The 12,856-nt window shown below is 36.6% G+C and overlaps 1 protein-coding gene across 1 annotated transcript in view; it reads left to right on the top strand.

The window, feature by feature from the left end:
* LOC117336386 (protein fuzzy homolog) overlaps nucleotides 1–12,856 on the top strand; it is a 142,067-nt gene that overhangs the window by 10,429 nt on the left and 118,782 nt on the right. The window lies entirely within an intron of this gene.

Genomic DNA, 12,856 nt, shown 5'->3' with positions numbered 1-12,856 from the left:
CAGCCACATAACCTCAGATGAAGATCCAAGGTGCATGGTTCAAATTTCCATACCTGTGTCTGTTTGTGTTTTGTCGGAAACTGAGAAACTGGCCGATCTGTGCTCTCGTGGTTGTGTCCTTTGGCAAGATATTTTACCCTAATTGCTCTGGATGGCATGCAACAGGCCTTCCTTATGTTGTTCAGTGAAGGTAGCTACCAGCTGCTACAAGGGGACCAATCCTGAACATGAGACTAGCTGTTCACGGGGCGATAAACCTAGCAAAAAAAAAAAAAAAACAATGAGTGGCTGTTCACGGGGCGATAAACCTAGCAAACAAACAAAAAATACAATGAATGGTGATGCCAACATGAGCCTATAGACAAGTAGCGTATTAAATTATTGGACAAGTTTCATAAATTCTGTATGACTTTACCACAGGTTTCAGATTCTGTTTAGGACTCACACAACTAAATCAGCCAATCAGCTTGTGTTTCACCTGAACCAAGTCCCCGAGGAAAATGTGTTTCTTAGGTTTGTAGCTGTTTTCCTGAGTAAATAACATATGAAATGGGTACTTTCTGTATACGAGAATAAAGTGTAGGGTCTTGAGGTTTGGAAAATCAAAAATATACACTCCTACTGAAAATAGAATGGCGTAGGATTCGAGGTGTAAAAAGGCGGGAATTCCCCAGGTGGGGGTTCCCCAGTGTACTGTTAATGTCAGGGTTACTGTCTTTCGAGTACCCGTGTGCTCTAATATGCCATTAAACCTATACAATAACGACATTTATCCGATAGAAAAAACTTCAAACTTTAATTTGATATAAATTTCACATCATTTGAACTTCAAACGAGCGAATAAAGAGATGGGGTCACTAGTAATAACATATAGTAAATTATTTAGTTGTGTGAGTCCTTTATCACACGTACAACTTGTATTTATGTAAATAAATCTCTCAAATAAATTTCTGTATGAGACAGGCCTATTTTGATTCTGAATGTACAAGTGTATGTTTTTTTCTCTACATAGGCAATCAAGTGACATCGTGTTATTGTGACATCATAAATCACTCATGACGTCACAATAGACTGATACCATATTTATCACAAAATTGTCCTGTTATGACATAATTTTGATTGCGTAATATTTTTGCATAAAAATAGTTGTGTAGTAAATATACCCTGCAGTGTGTTTCATTGGCTGCTTTATTCAGAAATTGATTGTGACGTCATGATATGGAAAAGGACATGAAGTCATGAATTGTGAATGGCGCAACAAAAAACAAAATGTCCTTCACATTTTGACTTTAAAATCGGTTTAACATAGGTTTTGTGTTTTGCAATAAAAGGTATCTTAAATGTTTTTGTTTTCATTTCATATGAGTTGACAAAAAGAGTCTTTTAAATTAGTTTTTTTTTATGGAGGTGTTTACGCTTGTCATATTGCAATCACCTACGAGTTGTGACGTCACATTCTCTCATTTTCATTTTCATTATATTTTTTTTTTTCCAAACGTATATTCATTTAAGATCCTATATTTATGACATGGCAATATAGAACAAGTCAGTTATGTGATTGATAAGGATATATATATATGCAGTCAAACGTATATATATCATATATAAAATCAACCTCGCGTATTAATCAAAATTGTTAGCGGTTTATAAAGACCCGCAATTAAGAAATGATTTATCGAGATTTGACTTTATGTATCAGAGTGTACAATGGTATCACAAAATGGGTGATATTTTTAGCACTTTCAGGATCATTGGTCTGTATCAAAATATTGTATGGCTGAACGAACTTAATATTTATTGAACTATTTCTCAAGAGAAATGAAATAAACTGTCTAAACAAGAGGTTATGGTAGGCCAGAGGTTTAACCCTCAGAGGTAAAAATGTTGAATCCGTCAATTTTCCAGTTACAGAGTAATAAAAGAGAACAATTTTGTTCCTAGATAATTTATATGATGCTGAAAAGAACAATATTTGTATCCTGTATTAAATTTTATATTTATGTGACATTTATTTCAATCTATCACGCTAAAATGAATTTTCATTCTAAGATATAGAAGTACACATAACCTGAAGGTTTCCTTTATGCATACAGTACATTGTGTGTTACAAAATTTGTGTTTTTTTTTTTATTATTAATAAAAATTTACTATAAATTTACTTTTTTTCAGAGTAGACAGATACGATATTCCATTTTTATTGTCCCATCTACATCAATCGTAGTTGTTTGAAGATGGTTAAGGCCTATGCATGGATATTTCAAAATAAAATATGTGATGATTTTTTATCATCATTTAATAAACATTTGTTATAATTAATTTTTTTTTTAAAGAGTAGACATTTATGAGTTTCTATTTGTGTTGACCTGTCTGTATTGTCGGTAGTTGTTTGTAGGTGGTCAGGCCCTATATATGGATATGGTACTTCCAGTAAATTTGGTGAGTTTATGTCTATTGATTTGATATTTTGTGCATTAATTAACTCTTTAATGAGGTTGTTATCATGCTGCAGCTGGTGTTGCTATGGTAACAAGGTTGTATCCAATGACATGTGGCGCGTGCCTAGATAGGTGTAACAATGATTATGGGTCATGCTTCATCAACCGGACAGACCTTTGTAACATACACAGATTTGACAAGCCGAAAACTACAAAGGTATAAAAAACAATAAACAGTGAAATATAATTTAAACATTGTGTATGTTGATAGGTGTATATGTGATCAAGCGAGTCACAGGCTTGGTGTTCACTCAACCATGGACAATTACCAATCACTTTATGAGCTAACCTCCTTTTGAAGTATAAGCCAGCATCTCGCATAGAATGGTTTACCTTGAGTGAATGAGAGGCGTTACCCTTGATCACAAGCTGTTCAGATTGTAGGCAAAATTACATTTCATTTGTTTGAAGTATTGATTTGCTAAGTACACAATATTTATTACGCCGTGAAAGTGATACCTGTTTATCGATCAGTGTAGGCTAAATACTTTTTCTCACTTTTATCGTCATCATCGTCTTTCTCCGTGGAGTTCCATGCTGGGACGCTGAGATGGAATACATATTAATATTTGATTAAGTATAGTTTTGATTAATGGATGTGGATGTTTGAGATATGTAGAGCTAAAGCACTGTAATGTCAGTATTAATGAAATCAGGAAGACGACTATACATAACCTATATATACCCGTCTTACTTATCCACATAACAGATTTATTAGCAATTATATTGTGCCCAAGCGCAACATAAAATTCAGAAAATTTTCTGAAATAAATTTTACGCTCATTGGTTTTATGATCATTTGAATAAAAAACAAACCACAGGGAATCGCATGCACTGGAAGTATGCATGTTTATATTAAAATGGCATGAAATAAAAGTTGTGAAATTTGAATAAACAAACTTGGAGTAAATGTGGAACAGTAATAATCATTTGATGTTCATTGTGAATTGGTTTAGATTTTGTATTTTTCCATTATAATTGTGGGTCATTGTCAGAAAATGAAAATGTATATTGTTATAAAAACATATTAGTTGTTTGATTATTAGCATCACTTCGTTATACTAAAGTGAAAATGGAGTCGTTCAGAATCTGTTCTTATTATCTCTGTTGCCAATTTTTCTGCTCAATTTTGGAATGATTGGGATGTGACTTAGAAGTAGATGGATAATACTGTATTACAGGGTTGAATTGGTCCTGCTGCTGATTGGTAATTAAATAATAGAGTTCTGCAGTCTTTAAAAAAATGTAAACTTTATTTATTTTACAACAATTGCGAAACAATATTTATTAACTTTTACTGTTCACCCTGATAAAAGCATGTTAGGGGGTCTTGTTGTGGGAGGAGACTGGAGTACCCACAGACTTCACAGACTTTATAGACAGTGAAACTTGATCTTAATGACACCTGAGTTCTCCGACATTCTAAGATATTGCATGACCTGATATATTGTAAAAAGATGAATCTGAGTTTCCCCACACATGATATTAGGACATCTTTTAAACAAGAACCTGACTTTTCTGACACCTGACATTTAGGACATCTTGTGGAAAAAAAACATGAGGTATGTACCGACACCTGACAATAAGGATATCTTGTGAAAAGGAAAATCCTGAATTTCCCGACACCTGACATTTAGGACATCTAATGAAAAAAAATCTGAGATACGTACCGACACCTGACAATAAGGATATCTTGTGAAAAGGAAAATCCTGAATTTCCCGACACCTGACATTTAGGACATCTAATGAAAAAAAATCTGAGATACGTACCGACACCTGACAATAAGGATATCTTGTGAAAAGGAAAATCCTGAATTTCCCGACACCTGACATTTAGGACATCTAATGAAAAAAAAATCTGAGATACGTACCGACACCTGACAATAAGGATATCTTGTGAAAAGGAAAATCCTGAATTTCCCGACACCTGACATTTAGGACATCTTGTGGAAAGGAAAATCCTGAATTTCCCGACACCTGACATTTAGGACATCTTGTGGAAAGGAAAATCCTGAATTTCTCGACACCTGACATTTAGGACATCTTGTGGAAAAAAACCTGAGTTATCTTGACACCTGACATAACATCTTGTGAAAAAGAAGAACCTGAGTTTCCTGACACCATGCAGACATTAGGGACATCTTGTGGGAAAAAACCTGAGTTATCTTGACACCTGACATAACATCTTGTGAAAAAGAAGAACCTGAGTTTCCCGACATATGATATTTAGGACATCTTGTGAAAAAGAAGAACCTGAGTTTCCTGACACCATGCAGACATTAGGGACATCTTGTGGGAAAAAAGCCATGAGTTATCTTGACACCTGACATTTCAGAGTGTCCGAACACCTGACATTAAGAACATTTTGTAATAGTGATAAAATAATCCAGTATTAAATATTTTAGTCTTTCTTCGATGTCAATGAGACTGGTTTTAATTTTGCATAATTATTGGTGAGATCTTTTTATTTCCTGATGAACAGTTCTCATAGGTAAAATTTGGTTATGTTTGAGTTGTTGTAGAAGGGTTCAGATAAGACATTAAACCCCTGGTTATCCATTGATACAGAGGGCAGGTGCTTGAAATGGAAGAACTACGTTTGCTATTAACATTATTTTTTTTAGTTATGCAGATATTCTATCAATAATTTCATTAATGGGTTTCTTAAATTGTTTTGTTCAGTTTTCCAATAAAGCATTAATTCTCATAAAGGACACATCACAGTGAACCTCAGCATTTTTATGACATGATGAAATTTGAGCGCTGCAAAAAAAATGTGGGGGTCTACCCAGTTATTGATTCAAGGTACAGGAATAGGTTAGTCAGCAATGAGATTCTATAAATACACTCAACTTGGTGGCACATAGATTAAAAATCAAAGAACATTGGCAGGTTAACCATGTTTTATTCTAAGTGTTCCTCAAGGAGTTAGTATTCGATGCAGATATGCAAATTTTGGTTACTGCATAACTCAAAGTGAGATTTGTGCAATTTCTGAAATTTGAACTACAAGCATTTTTATGTGTGCATTTTCAGTTAAAGGTATTAAAAAGATTTCAAATCCACTTTTAGTTTTGAGAGGAATCTGGAGATTAATTAATACAAATCCAGCATTATATAGCATTTTCAAGTTATATAATTTTTAAAAGTATGTAGCAGAAAGGATGATGACGGAACAGCTCTAGGGGCCGTGGTAATGGATTAATTAGGAAATACATCATATAGAGAACAGGAAATGAATTTCTCATTAATTAACAAATTTCATGTACGGTTTTCAGCAGTTGATACTTAATCAGTTTTATTAAATTTTATTTATGTCTCATGTTATAGATTCTATTCCATGACAGCTTGTGACTCAATAGTGACATTCTCACTATTAGGATCACCTCTTTATAACGACAACATATTATATCATTCAGTAACAGGTTAAGTCTTTTGTATTTTGTAAAAATAGAAAAAGGGCTGTGCAAACTATACTCATCAAATCCTGGCTATATGCGAACTGGAACTACCTATCAGTATACTATGAATAGGTCAGTTGACATTAAAATCAGGGATTCTCCGAGTTTACCTTAACATGGACATTCAATGTAAAGGTATACAATCCTGTCCATAACTTGTTCTGTCATGATGGTTTACCTGTGATAAACAGAATCAATTATACTTATTACTGGCTTAATCTTACAGAGAAACATTTTACTTCTAAACTGAAATTAAAAATGTTCTTTCCCAGTGGTACAATTCTTTAATGCAGGAAAACTAAACATTGCATTGGATATCTTTAAACTAAACATCAGTAAAATCATAGATAGACAGTAACAGAAATTCCCACAAGTTTACATACCCTGTGAGGAATTTACTATTTGACAGATGTTAGGAAGTGGATTAGTTTTATTACTCTAACTTATGCTGGTGAAAATCGGTGGGATTGGATAGTGTATATGAATGTAATTATTGTGCATTAACTCTGAGTTCTTAGTAATTAATCTGTTCCAAGGTTGCTGCACATCCATGGTTGGTAATTACAGAAATTATATGTTTTGTACTGGGGAAGGGCGCACCCAATCTTCAGGCATCTAGGGGAGATTATTCTTTGTATTGGAAAAGTAGCATCAATAACTGTACAGGGTTGGGTGGCAAAGTGCTTGGGTGGTTGCCTAGTTATGTGGCACAGGCAAATTTGCCTTCTACCTAGGCAACCAGGGGTGATTGCTTGATCAGGTGTAAATAAAATTGGTTTCTCTGGATTATCTGGTTTCTTCTCAGTCACATAGCAGTAAAATCCTTGCACACTTCCTTCAGGGACAACAAGAGTGTTATCACTATATTCACAATGTGTCAACCTGTAGGGGAGATAACTCTATGTACAGGGGAACACTGACAACAATGTGTCAACCTGTAGGGGAGATTACTCTATGTACAGGGAACACTGACAACAATTTGTAAACCTGTAGGGGAGATAAGTCTATGTACAAGGGAACATTGACAACAATGTGTCAACCTGTAGGGGAGATAAGTCTATGTTCAGGGGAACACTGACAACAATGTGTCAACCTGTAGGGGAGATAAGTCTATGTTCAGGGGAACACTGACAACAATTTGTAAACCTGTAGGGGAGATAAGTCTATGTACAGGGGAACACTGACAACAATTTGTAAACCTGTAGGGGAGTTAACTCTGTGTACTGGGGGACAGTGACAACAATTTGTCAACCTGTAGGGGAGTTAACTCTGTGTACTGGGGACAGTGACAACAATTTGTAAACCTGTAGGGGAGTTAACTCTGTGTACTGGGGACAGTGACAACAATTTGTAAACCTGTAGGGGAGTTAACTCTGTGTACTCGGGAACAGTGACAACAATTTGTAAACCTGAAAGGGAGTTAACTCTGTGTACTGAGGGACAGTGACAACAATTTGTAAAGCTGTAGGGGAGTTAACTCTGTGTACTGGGGACAGTGACAACAATTTGTAAACCTGAAAGGGAGTTAACTCTGTGTACTGAGGGACAGTGACAACAATTTGTAAAGCTGTAGGGGAGTTAACTCTGTGTACTCGGGAACAGTGACAACAATTTATCAACCTGTAGGGGAGTTAACTCTGTGTACTCGGGAACAGTGACAACAATTTGTAAACCTGAAAGGGAGTTAACTCTGTGTACTGAGGGACAGTGACAACAATTTGTAAAGCTGTAGGGGAGTTAACTCTGTGTACTGGGGACAGTGACAACAATTTGTAAACCTGAAAGGGAGTTAACTCTGTGTACTGAGGGACAGTGACAACAATTTGTAAAGCTGTAGGGGAGTTAACTCTGTGTACTCGGGAACAGTGACAACAATTTATCAACCTGTAGGGGAGTTAACTCTGTGTACTGGGGGACAGTGACAACAATTTATCAACCTGTAGGGGAGTTAACTCTGTGTACTGGGGGACAGTGACAACAATTTGTAAACCTGAAGGGGAGTTAACTCTGTGTACTGGGGACAGTGACAACAATTTGTAAACCTGAAGGGGAGTTAACTCTGTGTACTGGGGGACAGTGACAACAATTTATCAACCTGTAGGGGAGTTAACTCTGTGTACTGGGGGACAGTGACAACAATTTGTAAACCTGTAGGGGAGTTAACTCTGTGTACTGGGGACAGTGACAACAATTTGTAAACCTGTAGGGGAGTTTACTCTGTGTACCGGGGGACAGTGACAACAATTTGTAAAGCTGTAGGGGAGTTAACTCTGTGTACTGGGGGACAGTGACAACAATTTGTCAACCTGTAGGGGAGTTAACTCTTTGTACTGGGGACACTGACAACAATTGGTCAACCTGTAGGGGAGTTAACTCTGTGTACTGGGGGACAGTGACAACAATTTGTAAACCTGTAGGGGAGTTAACTCTGTGTACTGGGGGACAGTGACAACAATTTGTCAACCTGTAGGGGAGTTAACTCTTTGTACTGGGGACACTGACAACAATTGGTCAACCTGTAGGGGAGTTAACTCTGTGTACTGGGGGACAGTAACAACAATTTGTAAAGCTGTAGGGGAGTTAACTCTGTGTACTGAGGGACAGTGACAACAATTTGTAAACCTGAAGGGGAGTTAACTCTGTGTACTGGGGGACAGTGACAACAATTTATCAACCTGTAGGGGAGTTAACTCTGTGTACTGGGGGACAGTGACAACAATTTGTAAACCTGAAAGGGAGTTAACTCTGTGTACTGAGGGACAGTGACAACAATTTGTAAACCTGAAGGGGAGTTAACTCTGTGTACTGAGGGACAGTGACAACAATTTGTAAACCTGAAGGGGAGTTAACTCTGTGTACTGGGGGACAGTGACAACAATTTGTAAAGCTGTAGGGGAGTTAACTCTGTGTACTGGGGAACAGTGACAACAATTTATCAACCTGTAGGGGAGTTAACTCTGTGTACTGGGGGACAGTGACAACAATTTATCAACCTGTAGGGGAGTTAACTCTGTGTTCTGGGGGACAGTGACAACAATTTGTAAACCTGTAGGGGAGTTAACTTTATGTACTGGAGAACAGTACCATCAATGTGTAAACCTGAAGGGGAGATAACTCTAAATGCTGGAGAACAGTGACAACAATTTGTAAACCTGCAGGGGAGATAACTCTATTTACTTGAGAACAGTACCAATAATGTGTAAACTTGTAGGGGAGATTACTCTATGCACCTGAGAACAGTACCATCAATGTGTAAACTCTATATACTATGGAAAGTATCAGTGGCATGGTGGCTAATGATACTGTTTCATTTATTTTAGCCAACCATCATCAGATGGAGAGCTATTCAAATCGCCTTTTGTTAAAGGTGTCTGGTCCATGGTCCATGGTGCTGGGTCCATGGTCCATTCATCATCAGTCAATTGTCCGTCTGTAAACAATCTTTCTAATTGCTATTTCTTGGAGAGATATTTCTCAAACTTTACACACAGGTTTACTTTGATCACTAGATGTGCCCATTCAATTTTTGATTTTGATCAGGAAAACAAAATTCCTGACAAGTGACCATCTTGGATTTCGACAATCTAATATTATTATCACTATTTCTTGAAAAGTACTTGAGGGACATTTTTTCAAACTTCACATGCCCATTCAATTTGATACTGATCAGGAAATCAAAATGGCCAACAGGCAGCCATCTTGGATTTCGACAATTGAAGTTTGTTATCACTGTTTCTTGAGAAGTACTGGAAGGATATTTCTCAAACTTCACATGGATGTTCCCATTTTGCCTATCTTTATCAATTTTGAATATGATTAGGAAAACAAAATGGATGACAGACTGCCATCTTGCATTTCAGAAAATTTTTATCGGATATTTCTTAGATACTTCTTATGAAGATTTCCAAGTTATCAGATGATTAAGAGGAAAGGAAGGAAAAGTAGAAAAAGATCAGTCTTACATAGAACCAATGAAGATTTCTACTTGTTTCCTCAATTCAACTGTTTGTTGTGTAACTCAAATTAAATTTTACAAGCGAAGATATTTTTGGGTAGCCGTAAGTCTGAAGAGGGCACCAAAATATGCAGTGTTTCTTGATGGTTGTAGAAGTCTGTTCTATTTGTTACAGTATAACACCTAAACATTAATGAATGTCATTGTATGAAGGAAGATCAAGGGAGGAAGCATTTGTAAGTCATTAGTGGAATACAATTTTAATTTCCATTAATTTTCTCATTGATGTTAATGCAAAAAGAGTTTATGGGAATGGGAATATACTCAACTACCTAAATGACATTAGGGCATTTTAAACAAAGTATAGTCATTAAGATTTCTGTATTTTGCGATATTAGTCCTTAATGTGGAGGGTATGATAGTGAAGTTGTACTGGTGAGGGTAGGCTGAGGGAGTACTATACCTGTATGTGATGCATTCAATGATTCACTGAAATGTTTATTTTATAATAAGCTATTAAAATGAAAGTGTGAGATTTATTCCTGTCTGTTAATATTTCTAACCTTCAATAAAAGTAATAGATTAAGTTAAAACTATTTTGGGCAAGCTTTGATTTCAGCTATTTGATATTGCCTCTGTCGAGAAAAGTATGGCTCCAAAAGTATTTTTCTTATGAATCTATCTCCTTAGGGCAAGGCAATCTCAAAGTTAGTGGTATATCTTTTCCTTTATGTCTCCTATCCTTAGTCAAGTTGAATATCAATTTCATAATTATTGGTGTTTGGCCTTGACTTGATTGTTAGCTCACCTGCCGGAAGACACCTTTTCCAATTAAATAACTTCTTCTCAATACCCAAAATTCCAGGGTACTGATATTAGGCCTGTAGCATGCTTAGCTGAAGGACTACAAATTTTGTTTAAATGAATTATTTTACCTACTTTCAAGGTCACAGGGGTTAAATTTGCTAAAATCTTTAAACAACATAGACATGATATTGAGTTTTTAGCATGCTGGGGTGACGTGCTACCACGTTTATTAAAATTAATTACCTTGCATTCAAGTCCACAAGGGCCTTATATGTTGAAATCTTCAAATGACTTCTTGTTATTAACCAAGAAGCCCTGAGAGTCCTGATCCTTGTCTGTAGCATGCTGTGTGAAAGGTTACCAGATGTGTTCAAATGAATTACCTTGACCTACATTCAAGATCACAGAGGTTAAATATTATGAAATCTTTAACAACTTCTCAATAGCCAAGAGACTCCAAGACACAATTTTGGGCCTGTGGCATGCTGGGGTTAAGTTTTTACAAATAAATAACCTAGACCTACATTCAAGGTAACAGAAGGAAAATGTGTTAAAATATTTAGACAACAATATCTCAGTGACCAAGAGACACAGACATCTGATATTGGGGCAGCAGTATGCTAGAATGAAGGGCTGATATTGGGGCAGCAGTATGCTAGAATGAAGGGCTGATATTGGGCCAGTATTATGCTAGAATGAAGGGCTGATATTCGGCCAGTATTATGCTAGAATGAAGGGCTGATATTGGGGCAGTATTATGCTAGAATGAAGAGCTGATATTGGGGTAGTAGTATATTAGAATGAAGGGCTGATATTGGGGCAGTATTATGCTAGAATGAAGGGCTGATATTGGGCCAGTATTATGCTAGAATGAAGGGCTGATATTGGGCCAGTAGTATGCTAGAATGAAGGGCTGATATTGGGCCAGTAGTATGCTAGAATGAAGGGCTGATATTGGGCCAGTAGTATACAATGTATTAGAATGAAGGGCTGATATCGGGGCAGTATTATGCTAGAATGAAGGGCTGATATTGGGCCAGTATTATGCTAGAATGAAGGGCTGATATTGGGGTAGTAGTATGCTAGAATGAAGGGCTGATATTGGGCCAGTATTATGCTAGAATGAAGGGCTGATATTGGGGTAGTAGTATGCTAGAATGAAGGGCTGATATTGGGGCAGTATTATGCTAGAATGAAGGGCTGATATTGGGGCAGTAGTATATTAGAATGAAGGGCTGATATCGGGGCAGTATTATGCTAGAATGAAGGGCTGATATTGGGGTAGTAGTATGCTAGAATGAAGGGCTGATATTGGGGCAGTATTATGCTAGAATGAAGGGCTGATATTGGGCCAGTAGTATGCTAGAATGAAGGGCTGATATTGGGGCAGTAGTATGCTAGAATGAAGGGTTAAACATTTATGTAAATGAATAAACCTAAGTGTACAGTGATATTGGAATAAAGTGGTAATCAACTTAGTATCTGCATAAATTACTTACCGGTAGATCAACTTCAAAGATTCATTTGAAGCAGGTGAGTGATGAGGTCCATTGGGCCTTTTGTTTTTTTATACTTGAATAATGGTAAATATCTTCCTCATCTCCGCCTCTATATTGGCCCTTTGATATGTGAGAAATTATTTCAAATCTTTTGCTGGAAGTACCCATTCATTATGCATCTGTGTTTCTAATGAAGACATGTGCAAATGTCATTATACCCTGGGATTACCTGAGCAGACTTGTGACTTTGGCAACATGTACTAGTGAACTTGTCAAATTGGATCCAGAGTTTGAGATTTCAAGACATGCAGACCTGAAATTTCCATATACATTTTGATTAATGAAACCTTGATTTTCCTAAACACAATTGTGACCATTGAAATTGGAGGTTCATTTCATTGGGCTAAATTTTCCCTGAGCATGTGTTTTGCTTTGAATTTTGAGTTCACTGAGCATTGTTTGGCCTTGGGCACTGTGTTCCCTGAGCATGTGTTTTTGGCCAAGGTCTAGAGTTCCTTGAAAAGACTGGTCAAATTGAAACCATGAAATTATGGGGTCTGAAGTATTCTTTTGACATTTGATACATGAAGTTTTTTTAGCACTCTTTTGACATTTGGACATGGGTTACTCTATCTATGT

The sequence above is a fragment of the Pecten maximus genome, chromosome 10 (genome assembly GCF_902652985.1).
Source record: "Pecten maximus chromosome 10, xPecMax1.1, whole genome shotgun sequence".
Classification (NCBI taxonomy): domain Eukaryota; kingdom Metazoa; phylum Mollusca; class Bivalvia; order Pectinida; family Pectinidae; genus Pecten; species Pecten maximus.
Note: the sequence above shows the minus strand (reverse complement) of the source record. Positions and strands in the feature narration are given on the sequence as shown.